The 18,334-nt window shown below is 38.1% G+C and overlaps 1 pseudogene; it reads right to left on the reverse strand.

Annotated features, from left to right (window-relative positions):
• Positions 1-549: 549 nt before the first annotated feature.
• LOC122139868 lies at positions 550-17,082 on the reverse strand (annotated as a pseudogene).
• Positions 17,083-18,334: the final 1,252 nt, after the last annotated feature.

Raw genomic sequence — 18,334 nt, forward strand, 5'->3', positions numbered from 1 at the left:
AATAGTATCCTTAAACTTCTTCAGCACTGATTTAACAACCTTCATCAAAAACTATTTAAGTCTTGAACATATACTATAGTTAATAAGGTCTTTAGACTCAAAATATATTGATGATGTTTTAAGGGATTCTCATTAGCTATATAAATCTGTAACCTCTTAAAACAACAGATTACATTAGACAAGAATCACCATTAATACATTGCTTATAGCTTACTTTTATGGAAAGCATTTTGAAATCGGTAAATGATCTCATGTAATATGTTATTGGCGCAATAAATTCAATCTGAGCTCTCTGTTCCAGGTCCCTACTCAACACAGTAATGAAGGCAATAAATAAAATCCAGCTAGAGAATATCACTATAGCTGGGAAACGGTACTCATGTTGATGTCAAAAGGTCTAATGGGTGCCACAAAGAGTCCTAAAAGTGACAGAAACCTAATCTATTATACTATAAATCATAACAAATGCGAGATATTATATATGGACAAATATTATTTGAAAGATGTGATTTTATAAATGTCCCTGTAAATCTCATTTCCATGTGGTTTTTAGGCTGCTGTTACCATCCTCAGTGGCAACATGCCCTCCACCCATTCATTGGTGAGATTCCCATCATTCTCCTCCATAAAGTGACTTCCTCTGCTGTAGAGTCCATCCAGTCCACCTGTACTCCATAACTCTTGCCTGTACAACAAATTGGGCTGCATATAATTTTTGGGTTAATATGTATTTTATATGTGTTTATGTTTTATAGATCTCAGAATCCATAAACATTCATCACTGGACTGCACCTGTGCCCATGCCGAGTCTCAGGCCTCCGAGCAGGTGATTGGCTAGTCGGTCTCGGTCCCAAACAGTAAGCTCCACACAAGCCTCTTTCAGGTCCTCTGCTTTGAAGCCATCATAAACCATAGTGTGGTTAAATACAGGGTTGGCTGTTCTCTTCAGCACCCGAGTCTTTTGACGGCTCTTTTTGCTGGTGTCCGGGGAGTACAAAGCTGTGCAAGGAATTAAACAAACCATTATTTAGTAGTACATTAAAGATGTTTTCAAGAAAAATAGCTTATCATGCCATGCAATCACAATATAATAGAATTGTTTTATTAGTATAGGACCATTTTACATATGGGTCACATAGTCAAGTGACTTCTGATAAGAGGGGAGATTCTGCAGTCTTTTACCCAGATATGCACCTCACCAGAGCCAGGAGTGTTTTTTGCTGGATTACAAAAATATATATATTAGCAACGATCATTTGACAAAACTTTGACAATTTGACTTTTTCTGTTACATAATGTGCTGTCTTTCATTATATCAGTTCAGTTTGTACAGAGAATATTTTTTTTTGTGTAGGACACATTTTCACTCAGAAATTACATAGAAATAACAAGTGAAAACCATTGAATTAAAGGTGAAATGAAGAAGAAAAGTTTTTACTTGGTAAAATGTACTCCAATAATCTGTAACTTACAACTTTCATTTTCAAAAAATATTTTTTTACAGTGTATGAATGTGAATTATTACATTCCCTTACATTGGGAAATCTGAGGCAGGAAACGTACGGCCAGGTCTCATCTGTCCTCTCAAGTCAAGATTGCTGGAGGCTGTTTGTGGTCTGAGAAAACAGATTGTGGAAACAGAACAAAACAGTTTACAGGCGTAATTCATGCAAAAATAAAAATTCTGTCATTATTTAAAGCTAGGGCAGGCAAATTTTTCCAGTTTCTTTTTATAGTGGTTGAAAGTCTCTTCTTATATACACCTTCTTATTTAACCACCTCTTTAATTATTGATTGCTATCAGGTTGTGAAAAGATTTTCAACAGTCAGAATTAGAGAAGACGTGATGTGCAAAATGGGCTTCTGCAAAGGTTGTTTGAAAACATGCTTTTACCTTTTGTAGTTCCACTAGATGACAACTATAACTGCATACTCCAGCATACTCCCAAGTTGTGCACAGATTTTTGGTCTCAATTTGCAGTCTAGAGAAGTCATTGCAGTCTTTGTGTATGACGGGCCCAAGCTTTTTTTTTTTAGCTTCAGGCTCATTCCATCAAGTCAGCGGATTTTAAACATCTTTGATATTTTGATTTTAGGACACATGTTGTTTTTCATTTGTCGTATGCAACAAGGCATATGTTTCTGTTTTGGAATAATTTGAAAGTCTAGTAAACCAAAAAATAAATCGGTAAAAAAAACGGTTACCTATTGGTTGTCCAGGTAACATTAGAGTAAGAGATCATGCATTTGTTTATGAAGTAATTTAACTTTGAAAATGCTGTCTATCATAAGTGCCATGTAAGAGAAATGATCCACAAATTTATACTATACCCTTGGTTTAAGAGGTAAAAGTTTCCACTCCGTGTCATTAAAATCCCAAGAGGAGAGGTCAAGCTTCTATTTTCACCCCAGGAAGCTGTTACGACCAAATGTGTCATTGTGCCATGCTGAAAGGTTGAGAACCTGGGACATCAGGTACTCCATTCGAACTCTGTACTGTATGCATTAAATAATAAAATGAAAAAAGATTATTAGGCATTTGGTAAAATGCATATAGGGGAGACCTGGGCCTGCATTTGCCCCATTACAGCCTGGAAGAAATTATAGTAAATTGAACACACCCAATAGCGGCTACGGGCATGTTGTCACAATGGAATCTCCCATTAAACAGCCTATTATAGGACATTTCAGCTTGGTATGAATAGTAAAGCAATTACGCAAAACAGTACGCAATTAATGCAACAAAGTGAAATGTGATGTGCAAATATATCAAATCATTACAAATATGTAATTACTAAATGCATAACATTAAACTGCATGAAAAATGCTACAACTGGCCCTGACTTGTTCTGTCAGTGATGCTCTTACCCTAAGAATCTCATTGTATGAAGGATTCAATGTTTTCTTCTTCACAGCAGTTTTTCTTTTTCCCAAATTGGCGGGATCAGGAATGAGGTAACTCTTGACATACCTAGAAAAAGAACAAGCTATCCATGGAGAAAAAAAAATCTATTTAGAGAAGGAAAGGCTGGGTGTACTGAGATCGCAGTCTTTACGGGTCAGATCGATTCCTCTTGGTGTCCACTGCTGCTAGATTCTGGCACTGAACAACAAAAGATGTGGAACTCCCGCATTTGTGCACATAGTTTAGTGAAAACTGGATGCTTCTTCCTTGGACCGTCAACACTGCTGTAGTCACTATTGTACACACTCACAACACTGCCGCTAACCTGAGGATGATGGAAATTCAGTATTGAATAATTCCCAGTACAGGCAATGTGCTTAAGTGGTTAGTTAACCCAAAAATTTTAAGTCTGTCATTAATTACTCACCCTCATGTCATTTTAAACCTATGAGACCTTCATTCATCTTCAGAACACAAATTAAGATATTTTTGATGAAATCTGAGAGCTTTCTGACCCTGCATAGACAGCAATGCAACTGACATGTTCAAGGCCCAGAAAGGTAGTATGGACATCGTTAAAATTGTCCGTGTGACATCAGTGGTTTAACCTTAATTTAACCTTAATTTTTTAAAGTTCACACTTACATATAATAAACTGGGTAAAGTTTGCAGCGTATTTGGCGTGCTGGTTGCTGCAGCATCTGGGCGCAACCTTCTGCTGTGGCCTGATGACCGAAGGCCTGTCCTCGAGGGAGTGGTGGTTTGCTCGGGTATTTGGCTTGCTTTATTCTGGCCTTGGATGGAGGAGTGGAGTTAGAAGGTGCCCCTGGTTGGAGAAAAGTATAAGTGCGTGGATGTATCCGCCATGGTGAACCGACATTGGACGTTGTATGCCGAAGCTGAACAATGAGTGCCTGGACGTAATCCGTTTCTCCACACTGGGGCGGAGGGAGAGGGCTGAAGCATAGGACGATGCTGGAGAAGGTGGCTGACACCTGGAAGGCAAAGGTGATGGCGTGGGAAGGCCCGTGACCCCATGTTGCAAGCCAAGGGCTCAATTGTGGTGTCCTGTGGAGCTGTTTGTGCGCTGAACAGCGACTGGAGACGCCGGAGGACCCGTGGTGTCAAAGGAGTTATCGTCCGGGAATAATTCATCTCTGACATGTTGCGGCGATTGGATGTGCCAATGCTGAAGACTAGAGATAATGAACCTAAGACTGCTCCTTGTGCTGGTTGGATAGATGGTGTAATTACTGATGATGGTTTGTAAGGCCGTGTTATTATTCTGCGCATGCTCCTCCCGAATTTGTTAATAAAATATCACTTTGGTGCAATAAAAAAAATAAAAAATAAAGAATTTCTTCTCTTCTGTGTCAGTCTCCACCTCCAATAATGACAGTACCACGACACATGTGTGGTGCATTCCACAGCGAAATAATTGTTGAATAAGTCATCAGGTTTTGTTTTCTTTACATACAAAAAGTATTCTCATATCTTAATAAAAGTAAGGTTGAACCACTGATGTCACATGGACTATTTTAACAATGTCTTTACTAACTTTCTGGGCCTTGAACGTAGTAGTTGCGTTGCTGTCTATGCAGGGTCGAAAGCTCATGGATTTCATCAAAAATATCTTAATTTCTGTTCCTAACACGAACAAAGATCTTACGGGTTTGGAACGTAAGAGGGAGAGTAATTCAATTAAAATTAGTGGTCTTAATCAAAACATGTACATCTTCGTAATCTGGTTAGAATAAAGCCCTGCACTGTTTTTTTTTCTCCTAGAAATTCTTTTTAATTTGGATTACGATGATCTGGTTACAAAAGTAAATTGGGTTGTGAATTTTTGCTATATGATGATTTAAAGAAATTAACTATAACAGAAATCATATCTGAGGCAAGTGGAATAATTGACAGGTTCTGTTTCCATAAGTGTATAGAGTATATACTATATTATATGCATGTGCTTGGTAAAATAGTTAGGTATATAATATATAGAATATGAACGTACAGATGACAGTGAGGTGGATCCAGAGTAGTTGCTGAGGTCAGTGAATTGTCTGTTATCCCACTGTGGGTACAACCGCTGCGGAGAACTGCTCTCGGAGTCCACTTTCTCCTCCATCACTGCTCTAAAAAAGACAGGACAGTAACAGACACTTTTGAGCACCACAATTTTTTCTGACCTTACCTTTTATCTTAGATAACAAAAAAAAAATGAACCAACTTCTTTTTGCAGGAATGGAAGGCACTGGATTTACTGAGCTGCTTCAGGTGTACTGGGTTCTGATGTGGCAAAGGAAGTTTGGACAATTGTGCTAGAGTCTTAAAACAAGACATCAGAAGTGAGATTCAGAGCAAATGCCAATGTCATATGATGTTCAACAAAAATAGTCCCATATACTGTAAAACATATCAAGAAGTTAAGCTCAAACTTGCCATCAAAGTTGCTCTGCATGTAGTCATTTGTTTGTTTTTGGTCTTGTCCTTAGGGAAAAGATAACAATGAAAAAACACAGGAAAAAGTAGAACAGATTCTGTTGTCACCTGTGCTTTCCATTTAGAGCCAAACTGAAGGTGTACTCTGGAAGAAGCATTGTGCTGCTAATGCGTGAATAAATAAACTCCTGAAAGGAAGGGCTCAATTCAGATATGGAACGTTAAGCTGAAAAACTAATAATGAACAGTATATAAATTATGTCAGATACAGTTTCAAAAAAACATTTTGACATGATTAGAGAGGACTGATGCTTACTAGGAAGAGTGCGGATGTCTTCCATGCTTTTATGTAACACTGGTCTAGATGAAGGCTCGTCTCAAAGCTTTCTGACATGGGACTTTCATTTTCACCTGCACCGGTTTAACAGTGTAAGTTTGATCCCATAGAGGGTATAAAGAATTAATTTGAGAAGCAGAGGGAATGTGGCTGGTGTTTTGTTCCCTTTACTAGTACTACTGTGTAATGTGAGCACTTACTATTTGACACTTGAAAGGAAGCTGTGAGAAATTCTAATACAATGCAGATTTAATTACATATACCTAAATTTGTAAATATTTTTTAAGACTGGGGTCAGTTAGTTTTTTTAAGTCATGTTAATGAATTTGAAAATGGGTCTTCATGGCATGGGAGGTGGGCGCACTAACAAGGAGGCTAAAGACTACACCCACTAGTGTGACAGTCACTAGTTGCACCTCTTGAGAACAGGGGATTGAGGTTCAACATAGTGCAGCACGATCCACTGGCCTCTGTTAAAAACTGCACACAACATTTCATGCACCTTATGCTCTCAATGCTTATATGGTTAAAAAACGTTTTCTAAATCAATAAACCTAAGTATATAAAACTCTGCCATGTTTTTTGTGCTTCAAACTGTTATCTGAATCAGAAGAAAAATGTGTATTATTACTTTTTTCTAAATAGATCTGATTCACACCTGGCAAGTTGATGAAATTGAAAACATTTAAAGTGTTCCTGTAGCTCAAACAATAGACCCATAACTGATAAACAACACCACTGTCAAAGGTTCAAACTCACGGCCTAAATTCCCCTTAGTGGCATTTCCATCACGTTTGTGTTAGTTGAGTGGCATCCCAGGCTCCCTCTCCTGGTTTGTAGGTCGGGGGGAACCCTGTACTGGAGTACTGGTTTTCACATGGGAACATTTACAGCTGTGGTGTGTCTCTGGAGATGACGTAAATGAAGTGCAGACTAAAAATCGTCACCTGATCTGTAACTGGAGGTGGAGTGTACCTTATTTCTGTCCTCTGTGATGCCAAGGTAATGCTGGTAGTCCCGTGGAATGAAGGATCTAGCAATGAGGTTTGAAGAGTCAGAATCCTCTGAGGTACGTGATGGGTCTTCTCCTGAGTGTTTTTGTCTCTGTCTCCTCCAAGAGATTTCTGGGATGTTTTTGGCAGGGTATAGATAGCTTCCTGTGTTTTTTCCTGGACTGTGTGGTGCTAGTTTTCTGGTGCCTTTTTAACGCTGTTTGCAGATTGGGGCCCTGGGACTTCTTGGACTGAGATTAAGTCCTGGCTTTGCTCCGTCAACCGCAGTGTTTTCACAGCTAAACCCATGCTGGCTGCACGTCTCAGTGGCATTTGCCTTTTCCCGTTTAGAATGCACTTTGCTATTTCTTCTACGCATGTTTAGGTTTTGGACTCTTGACCAACCTGAGGTTTAGGTACCATGTGGCTTCTAAAGAGGTGCCTGTGATAGCCTTTCTGTTGCTGAAGAAAATGATATAATCCATGGGAGAATGATTCGCCTGTTACCATGTGAGACCTGATCGGGTTTTTGATCCAGATGCCGTCTTTACATAATCCTCTTCCTTTGAGGCCGACTGGAATAACTCTGGTTTTCGGCCCCTGGTGAGGGATGTTTTGCGATTGTGGCTTTGCATTTACAAAGTCTTGTGACATTGCTTCTTCATTCTGGCTTTGTCAGGACGTAAGGAGCTCTTGATTTCCACTTTCCAAGAACTGGTGCCCTTTGTCCAGATTTCGTAGGTGTTCCTCCCCAGAAGTCACGGAGGGTCTTAAACGTAAAGTGGCCATACCATCCATCACCCTCTGGCTTATCCTTCCCGGGTTTGTGATGCACTAAGAAACTGGGAGACAATCTACCTTGGGCAGAAGTACTATCCTCACCATCATCATCATATCATTCTAATCAGTACCGATTGTTCTGAGATCAAACTAAGCTTTTTAAAGATCTTTGGTTCAGTCGAGCAGGAGTAGTTCGCTTTTGTGTTTAGCTGCTGCTGGTGTTTTAGATTCTTTCTTCCAAAAAGGACTTGAGTTGCTTGATCCTCTCTGCCATGTTCTCGTTGCCCTGGATTCTGGCTTAACAACAAAGGCCCTTGATTTTTCCTTGGTGCGGTTCTGATTTTGCCCTCAATTCTTTTTGAGGAGTGTGTGATCTGCATCATTAATGTTGAGGGCTAATGGGTGCCTCGGCGATCACCATTTTGACTCCCAAGCCAGGAATCCACTGTCACGGGATGGCGAAGATGATTTAAATGTTTGAAGAGCTTTCTATAAGGGAGAGCCTGCCTGTATTGGGTCCGTTATTCCGATTGGCAGAGATCAATGGGGGTGTGGAGTCATCTGTGAAAATGGGTACTTGAGGTTTCATAGGTTGTGTTTACCACTTACCCCAAAACATGCTTCAATGTGCTACATCTTCTCCAACTCCTCTTGTTTCTGATGTCCGGTGAGATGGTTACTTTCAAGCTCTGCTCACTTTTCTTGTTGTTCCGCTACACCCTTCAGTTGGGCTTTCTGCTCATCTCACTTTGGGATGAAGTATTCAATTGTAGCAGGTGCACTAGATTGGGATCAAAATCTTTGGACCAAGTTTTCTTTCTCCAGAATGAATTCTCAATTGGCAATCTTTGGTCGCTGGTACTCTGCAGCACCTGTTACTTTCTTTTGGCTGGATTTTGAGTTTGCGTGATTCCTTGGATGTTCACGTTTGGACTTTGGCCTCTTCCTCTCTCTGTGATTTTGTTCTCTCATTAGACCGCATTTTCCCCCCTACATAGGTATTCACCTCTGGGAGCTTCGGGAGGCACACTGTTTGCAGTAAGAGGCAGAGTCAATAGAAGGTTTTTTTACTGAGAGGTGGCGTTATAAAGAAGCCAGATTCATATCTTCATATGCTCTGTTGTAGAATTCTGGGAAGGATCATCAACCATTCTGTTCCTTTCCCCCAATCTGTCTGTTGTAGAAATATTGTATTGCCTTCTGATGGAAACCTCTTCGCTTTGGATGTGGTATGATTGTAAGTACACATTACTCTTTGGTTTGGCGTCTTCTGAATCAATGTCATCTTTCAAAGTCGATGTCATCGATCTTGGTGTCGTCCTCCATGTCTTGGAAAATTGCTCTCTCACATCACGCCTATCATTGCTGTCATTAGCTTCTGCTAAACCACTCAAGATACTTTGCAATGGAATCTCCTTGTTCATCATTAGGTGTGGAAATATCTTCATCTGTCATGACCTTCCAATTTTGGCATCTTCTTGTTGTGACGTTATTAGCTATTTTGTTTTATATTTAAGATAAGGGGGGGTGCTGGCAGGTCTCACAGATCACTAGAGGCATCTGTCTTGTTGAAAGTATCATTTATGGTTGAGGGATCCTGGGAAATTGTTGATCTGTAAAAAAAAAAAAAAAAATGTGTAGCATTGAATGGCCAGAAAAATCTAGACAACACATATTGTAAGCAAAAATTTAATTCAACTAAATTTAAACTTAAGATTATTTCACCCAAATATGAAAATCATGTTATTATTTACAGTACTAACCTGCATGTCATGCCAAACCCATATGACTTTCTTTCTTCTGCAGAACACAGCAGTGGATGCACAAAGGAGAAAATGTAATAAATATCCAATTGTGTGAATTATCAGTATTGGTGGCGGTTCCTTGTAGGTTGTTTTTGGTGAAGCAGAAGAAGGGTGAACCTTTCCATCACCTAATGTACTGGATTGTGAAGAGCTGGATGAGTGTACAACTGCTTGAATATCAGATTGTAGTTTTACCAAAATGTGAAATGTGTATTTTTGCTGACACACTTGGGTGCTTTAGGTACTAAAGTAAGACCCAGTGTACTGCCCATTATTTGTCAGTTCACCCAAAATTTAACAGGCTGCTTTTTAAATGATCTCCTGTGTACGGCAGAAGTCAGGCAGTCGTACAGGTTTGAAATGACATGATGATGTGTAAATAACATATTTCTCGGGGTAAATAACATAATTCTCCTTTAACAAATTTTGAACATTTCTAAAAAATGTGGATCATACCAACAGCAGTTTTTCTTCATATTTTCTTCAGTTCCTATTGTTTCTGATTTTGGGTACAGACTCATATGATTTTCCACATTCCCAGATTTGTGCATTGTAGGTTGAGGGCCAGTGATCTCATCCAGTGGCTTTTCAGAGTTGTCAATCAACGTGAAACATGCATTCTCACGAGGAAAGGTTAATTTCACCAGAAATGTTTGGGTGATCTAATTCCATACTTGATGTCTGAGGAAGGCAACTATTTGTTTCTCTTCTTTGTTTTTACAAGTTCTTCCACTTTTTGCCATCATCTGCTCTTGTGATAGAGTTCAGACTTAGACGTGGTTTTATTTTTTGGCTTTTCTTGTAATCCTTGTGGAGGGTTTATCAGTTGTGTATGCAGCTCTAACTGGGTAAACGTGACTTTGGCAACTTCAGTGGTGAAGGAGAGCTAAATTGCTCTTTGTTTTTCAGTTTTTGCTACCTGATCCTTCTGTACTACCCAGAGAGAGTCTAAATTCTTCAGGATCCTTTTCTTGACTGCTGTTTTTTGCGAACATAGCTTAGGGATACTGCTGGTTGTCGCAGCTGGCTCTTGAGAGTGGGCTCATTGGAGGCTATGTTTAGGGATACTTCTTGGTGGTGGAGACCTGATACCTGAGCCTGCTGTGGTGGACACACCCTGGCTTGGACACAGAGTTGGTGCTGTCTGAGACAGAGCTCTGCAGTTTGTTGATTTTGGTCCTCTCTTCTTTGGCACAGGCTTTATACCAGGAGGTTTGTTGTGTTGGGGGGTGTTAAAGACCTCACTATTAACTTCACCATGACTTGCTTCCTGATGTTTTGCTGCAAATATGAGACTTGTAAGCATGGGAGAACACAAAACTACAAATGTCAGAGCACAAAGCTGAACATTATACAACACAAGTTTCCACATAAACCTTGTGAATCAGAGCCTTGTTGCTAATGATCTCCTGAGACCAGGTCCTGATGTAAAGTGGATATCAGTTTTCCTCAAATCAAGCTCTGCTGGAACACTGTTAAATTGGGGTTGTGCCTTGGCTGGAACCAGGTAAACAGACAAAGTTTACAATGAAATAAATACATTATTAATGCCATATTGATTAGCATTGACTTTCACTCAAAAAATTTAACACACTAGAGTGACCTAGACTTAAAAGGGGTCATATCATACATTTGTATTAAGTAATTTTATTTATTACCTTATCCTGTAGTGTTTACTGAAGATATGAATTTTAGATCAATTCATGACAATTTTTCCACCCTCTATCTGATATGTAAGGGATAATGTACATCCCAGCCGGTTGTTATTGCAGAATAACCCCCACGGAGGGGTCTTGTATCACCCTGAAGGGGGGAACTGGCTGGATGTTCGTTTATCCAACTTTTATTACAGGGCTAAATAATTAGTCACAAAATATTGATTTGAGTTGAAATATTTGACCGCAAAGCTTCCGTGTTCCGGAACAGCAGTTGCGAGCAAGCGGCAAGTTTCAAAACTAGACGGACATTTAAGGGAAACTGTGCAGTCAAACCACTTATTACACAACATTTCACCACATAAATAATTAGACGATAAAAGTCTTAAGACGAAAATGTTTTAAAATCTTAACCAAACTGTTCCTAGCAAGAGTACAGTGCCAACTTTGGTTACCCGGATGAGCCTGTGTTTATCAGCTTTACCAGTGTTTATCGAGGGATAACATACCTCGGAATGTCGCGACTGACAAATCAGAATCAAGTATTCCACAGAACCGTGTAAATAAATAGAAATAACACTCTACACCTAACCCCTGGTTGCATGTGGACATGAGAAACAGTTGTGTTTACTCACAAGCTGCAGGTCGGCTGATGAGTCCCCAATATACTCTATATACTGTTTGCTCTGCCCCATCCTTTCAATAACAGACACCTCTCTGCAAAGGCCTGTGTTATACTGTGGCAGTAATCCTCCTTAGTTAACCACAATACTGACCAGGTGGGTCCAAGTTTCTAAGTACAGATAGGTGTTGTTGATGTCTAAATCTTGCTTTATGCTTTCCATAGCGATAGTCTGCAAGCTGCGACATCAGCATAAATAAAACAGGAACAAAAAACTTTATTGACTTAAATTAACTATGGCTAAAATACAGATCCAGCCATGTACTCTGGTCACTGTGTGTGCACACTCTTCCTGGAGAAGTGCCTTCACATGGAAATCCGTTCTTTATAACATCGTACACGGGCCATACTAGTAAAAAACTTTCCAGAAACTTATACGGACCCTGAAGGGGTGTCTTTGGCACAGAAATACTCCATCATACGTCATCTCGATTTTTTACGACTTTGGTCATTTATTAGCATGAGAATCCAATTCTTTAGCAATGTAAATAAGTTGGAATGCATGAAATAGCAGCAGACATCCTCTTTAATGTATTCATTTGATAGCTGTAAGTCATGAAAGTTTCAGTAGGAACCATTTCCCCACATTTTTAATAAATGGTATATTTTGGACTGGAGAGGATGTTTTGAAATTTTGATTCCTTATTTATATGACCCCTTTAAGTGTTTCCCCAAAAGATATACATTAATGAAGGCAGGTTTGACCCTGATTATGGTTTAATGAGCACTTACATACCTTGGATGGCGATCTCATGCCGATGTTTAGCTTTTCTTGACAGACTTCTAATGTGGTCATCATTTTCCCTAATTGTCGAAGAAAAAAATAGCAATTGCATTTTTATGCTTGCATTTCATAAGAAGCAAAAGAAAAACAAGTCCCGTTTCTACAAGACATCCTGCAATGACCAGGATTAATTAAACCTTCACATGCAGAGTACTTTAAGAGGACAGTGTTGCATAGTGCAAACTCCTCTGTTGACCCTTGTCGAGTCATAAAGATCTTGAAATCATAAGGTATCCACACCTGTAAAGCACACAAAGCGCCTGGGAGGGGTGGAGGTTGCATACACAGTGCAAACCAAAGGGTTCTGGCGAGTGTGAACAGTTATTGCTCTGTGGTTGTTCCAGATAATTTAATGACTACAGAGCTAAGATGAGATATACTATGCATGTCTAAATATTCAGTGTAGGATTATTCCAACCTCACTGAACCCTAGAGTGCTGATATTTGTGCTTTTTGTACTGAACATTTAGCATTACCTCTCTTTTAGCTGCTCTGAGGACTCAGTAGTCTTGTGTTACTTTAGGTGACGTCATGATGCCATCACTATCCTTTAGGCTAATGCTTCTGGATCTGCCACCCCAAGACTTGGTTAAATACTCTATATAGGAGGATAGTGAGTTGTTTACTGGTGTTTGATATGCTTGCTATCAAAGCATTTAAAAAAGAGGAGTTGCATGTTTAAAACTGTAGTCTTTTTGGTCTCACCAACAACTGAGGGTTTTCCTTTGCTTCATCGATGCCATGATGATTTCAGAGCCATGAATCCTGTCCTGGTGTCTCTGTGACTTTGCTTCATAGAACCATTCTCCTGTCATAAATTTGCGTTTGTCTTCCTCTGGGACGGCTTTCTGCAGCTGTCTGGAAATCAGATGAGAGGTTCAACTTGGGTGAGAAAAATTAAAATCATCAACAGTTCCAGCAAACATCCATCTAACCTAATATAGTCTCACCTCAGCATGGTCATTTGGACAAATACCATGCATTCCACAGGCTGCAAATTAGTTTTTACTCCATAAGCCATCAAGGACAGAAAGCACAGCACTTATCACATCCTCTGTTGTTTGCTCACAAAATGTTGAATTCTTTTTATGTACAAATGTGTCAGGCAGTTCTTTGAGTACTAGGATCATAAACTGAGCTTTCCAAATGTCGGTACCTCATTGCACTTTATTTTTTTATTACATTACACAGCTCTCCTTTATGAGAGCCTCTTAAATCAATAACATTCCTTATGACCAAAGAGTCAGGACAAACTCTTCCTTAATTGACTATACACAAAACTGTGTTCAGTACTGACTCTGTTTGTTTTGCACATACTTAATCTCTCATAATGGCTGCTTCTTGGGTACTATCAATGTTCCCAGTAGCTGTAACCTGTTAAGTAATTCAGACACTAATGATAAGGAGTTTTATTGAATGATTTCTTAAGAAAAACATCTCAAGAGGCCGAAACTAATCATTATACTATGACTTGTTTGAGAGGTGGTTAATGTTGAAAGCTACAAATAGCTAAAAATTTCAAAACAACCCATAATAAAGACATTGTGAGCATTTGCAGTGATTCTTAATTGTTTGATTTAAAATCATGTGTTTGGTAACAACCATTGGAACACATCTTTGCTTTTTGAAGGAGGGGAAACTATGTTGGTCATGTGAAACGGTCAAGACAATTATTTCACAAGGGTAGACTTAATCCTTTTATAAGGTTGAGTACGCGTTGAGGCAAGCTGAACACAGGGAAATCACCCAGACATGGCCAGATTCTGCATTCTTCCTTTCATGTAGACTACCAGTCTCCATTCAAAGCAATAAACACGTAATCGAGAACAAATAGTTTGCTAGTGCAATGGCGTTCATGCAGGTGAACCCCCAAGTGTCTTTGTTTTTTTATGTTGTATTATGTTGTATTTCAATAGATATGTCTAAAATGACTGTCAATTACGTGCATTTGTAAAAGTTTGTGGTTAGTAAGATTGTATTTTTTTATTTATTTTTTGTCTCTTATGCTCACAAAGAAAATGTTAAAAAATTATTTGATCAAAAATACAGTAAAACTGTATTTTTGTGAAATATTACAATTTAAAAAAATCTATTATAAAATATTTTAAAGAACATTGTAAAATGCTGATTTGATGCTCAAAAAACATGCATTTCTTTATTATCAATGGTAAAAACAGTTGTGCTGCTTATTTGCAAAAAAACTCTGATTCAGTTTTTCAGGATTCAAATTGAATTATAAATTGTTGCATTATAAATGTTTTTAATGTCACTTTTGATCAATTTAGTATTAATTATAAACCCCAAACTTTTGAAGAGTAATGCATATTTTTAAGTTAAATTGTATGTGAATGTACAAGTGAAAGTGTATTTTCAGATTTACTAATATTTTATTCACCTTTTGCTTTTAACAGTTTATTTCACATTATTTTTTCAGAGTAAAAATATTTTTAAGATGTGTTTTTTATGAATATTCAGTGTAATCCTTCAGTTGATATCATAAATGCCTTTGCCATTTAAAATAATTATACAATAATTCAACTTAAAACTGATTAGAAAAAATTGCTGCTACTGCTTGAGATCAGCTATCATTATACATGTGAAAGTTTGATTATGCTGGTTAAGCAATCTTACTTGACTCTTTCCTCCTCTGCTTTCTTCAACTCAGCATCCCTCTTTAAAACTGTCATGATCATCTCCTGCTCCTCCTCGCTCAGGTGGCTCAGGTCTATCATGATGACCGCTGTTCTTCTCACAGTTGGGGACTCTAGTACTGAGACTCACAGAGTCCACACTGCTATCTGTTGTTCTTCCTGAATCACCTTCAGTTCAGTTTTTATGCACAATTACAGCACCTGCAATCAGCACACCAAAACATCTGAGATTCTCCATTAGTCTCATTCACATCAGATTAGGCTTTTCTATGAAAATGTAATAATTAGAGTATTATTCAGTCATTTATTTAATGGAAAGTACAGATGTAACCCAATTTGTATGCTGAATTTGATGTAATTTGGAATGAAATGTGATTCTAAATAAGGGCACAATGAAGCTGAGTGAGAGCCTGTTTAGAGAACGCTGAGATTAGACAAAACATGTGACGGCTCTGTCAGTTGACCATGAGAGGGGGCAGACCTTTAGATCGAGCACATTTAAAACAAATGATGAACTTTTCCATTGATCATAAATTGCATGCTGCTCCCATTTAAAAGTCTTGTCAGATAATGGTTTTAATGTTCTATTAAAATTATTGGTTTGTTTCTATGCACAGAAAAATAAGAACACGCTTGAATTTATTTGTTAAAAACAAATTCCTTACATGATCATATGACCATATTTAATGCTTAAGACACCAGCGTGTCACGTTAACTGTGCAAATATTTGAAAACAGCTCACTGAAACATTATTTACTCTGGGTTACACCTGGATCAAAACAAGTCTCAAAGAAATGACAAAAGCAGCCTAATACATAACATTATACAAACAACAAGCGAACAATAAAATATCTTTGAAATGTTAATGCTTTACATTAGTGAGGAGCTTAATATGGAATGGAAATACTGTACGTATTCTCTTGAGAGTCTGACTCGAATCTGAAATTATGAATGTGTTTGGTATGATTAAACAAGACAAACCATGTATCAAGAGCACATGAGTAATGCATTTAACATGCTGATTGATCTGCATTATTTGATGCTGCAGTGTCGCATCCTGAATCCTGTTTCTTGTCCAAAGGTCTTCTGACTTATCAAATGAGCCTCTTCTTTGCAAATTTTATTAGGCTGGATTCAATTGGATAAGTTCTGAGTAAACAAACATTTACACATCAACCTTAAATTGCACTTTTTAATGAACAGGACAAGTAACAATAAATTAAAATTGTATTTTTTATGGATATGTAAAATAATTGAAGCACCTTGGAGTTTTAGGTGTCCAGTTGTTGATGTTTTAGACGTTATTGAATTTTAAAAACAGGATAATGTGGCGTATCTCTGTCTACAGCGATAAAATCACTGCTGTCTGTGGATTCATGTGCTCTTTTTCTATTATTGTTTCTCTTAATTATTCCTCCCTATTGCATTTATATTTAAAAGGCATAAATGCATTGCATTCATCAGTGATAGGCTACATATACGAGCAGGTAAGGCAAGAACCTGTCACAACTAGGCTACTTTTCTTCACATTACAATCATTTCGATAATCAAAACCAACCGGAGATCAGTAATCGCGTTTTATAAATGCATTGTAAATATAGCTTTAGGCCTATATGATTTATGTCAGTCTATCAATCGCAACATTTTACTTTCATGTTAACGTTAGTTTACTCGAGACCGAACACAATGACAACCTTGAAGAATGTATTTATAAGTATTTCATTAAACTTTAGAAGCTCATGTATATATTCTGTAGCGGCAAAACAATCTTCACAAACACAACGACAGGTATATATGCCGATATGAAAGGGTTGAGCTCACCTTGTTTCCGTGGCAGAACCTCTGGAGCGCCTCTCTGACGCGCAGTACAGAACATCTTCACTGTATGAGCGACGCGTCTCTCGGGGGGTGGACGGAGACTTGACGTCGGCTTCCAGTCGACCAATCAAAGACTGCGTTTGAGCGCTCAACGCGACGCGCCAAGATAGAACGCTCCAATCGGAAGTATTCGGCGTGCGTATTTCACGCGAGCACCTCGCGTCACGTTAACGCATTACAGTTTTTTTTCAGTCACTTTGGTGCATTTCTCAAATCAGAAATGAAATTCTCAAAACTACTTGTACAACCTCCACATCATCCTAGTCATTTATACACATCATAAAACCAGTTTCTCATTCTTTTGAACAAGTTGCGATTGCTTTTATACATTCATGTAATTGATTATGCACATTTATCTGCAGTTTCCCACATTATCAGTTGCTAATGTCATGTTGCTCAAAATGTATTATATAGTTTTCTGTGCAGTAGTCTTACCCCTCAAAACATCTTGTCGTTAGTTCATCGTATAAGTCATTGAATGCAAAATATTTCATCTAGTTGTCATAAACTGCCAAGCACATTTTTTTTACACATTATTATTAGACTTTTTGTAAATTTGGCATGAATTGTGCAAGTGAATCTTGACTAATGAAGAGAATGCAGATAAACCAATGATAAAGCATTTCTCTGAAATAGCTCAAAGGTTCATCTCAGTTGGAAAGCATAGACAGAGGATAACACAAGAGTTACAAGTTTTGACAGTGGTCTTCTTTTTTATTTTCATCTTTGTGCCCATATTTCTTTTTCCTTTTCTATTTCACAATGACATTGTAAAGGGTTTTTATTTATTTTTTTGGTCAGACCACTAGTAAAAGTGTAACTAGGAATTTTATCCAGTCTCTTTTAATCAATATCCCACATACAGTAATGTGTAAATTTGTACTTTTGAAATGGATATATGGCATGACATAAGCATATGGCATAATGTTCAATACAGTAACTGTCATCCAAAATGTTGCCATAGTTTACATTAGAACATCCCTCCAGAGTACACTGTTATATTGACAACATGACTAAGTAATTTGACTGTCTTATCCGTACACAGTGACACAAAGACTTGTCATTCTGATGGCACTGACATGTTCATTGACACAGATATTTATTTTTGAGAGATGAACTAAGGATTTTGAGCAAGAGACTGGCTTTTGCAGGTAATCCATGATGTTCTGCTATTTGTACAAGTTAGTTTTGAGAAATGCACTTACTGTTTTGCAAATGTCAAGGATGATTCGAGAAATGTACCAAAGCGACTGAGAAAAACTGTAAAGTTGTTTCCTATAGAATGTAAATGGCTAGTATAATGAAGGCCCTATGCGCAAACATTGAAATAGTTCATATTTCACGTGGTCTGCATTTTTACATGCACTTTATTTGTATTTGTGTTTTTACATTTATGTACGAGAATTTGTAATGAATAGCATACTTA

The sequence above is a fragment of the Cyprinus carpio genome, chromosome B15 (genome assembly GCF_018340385.1).
Source record: "Cyprinus carpio isolate SPL01 chromosome B15, ASM1834038v1, whole genome shotgun sequence".
NCBI lineage: Eukaryota > Metazoa > Chordata > Actinopteri > Cypriniformes > Cyprinidae > Cyprinus > Cyprinus carpio.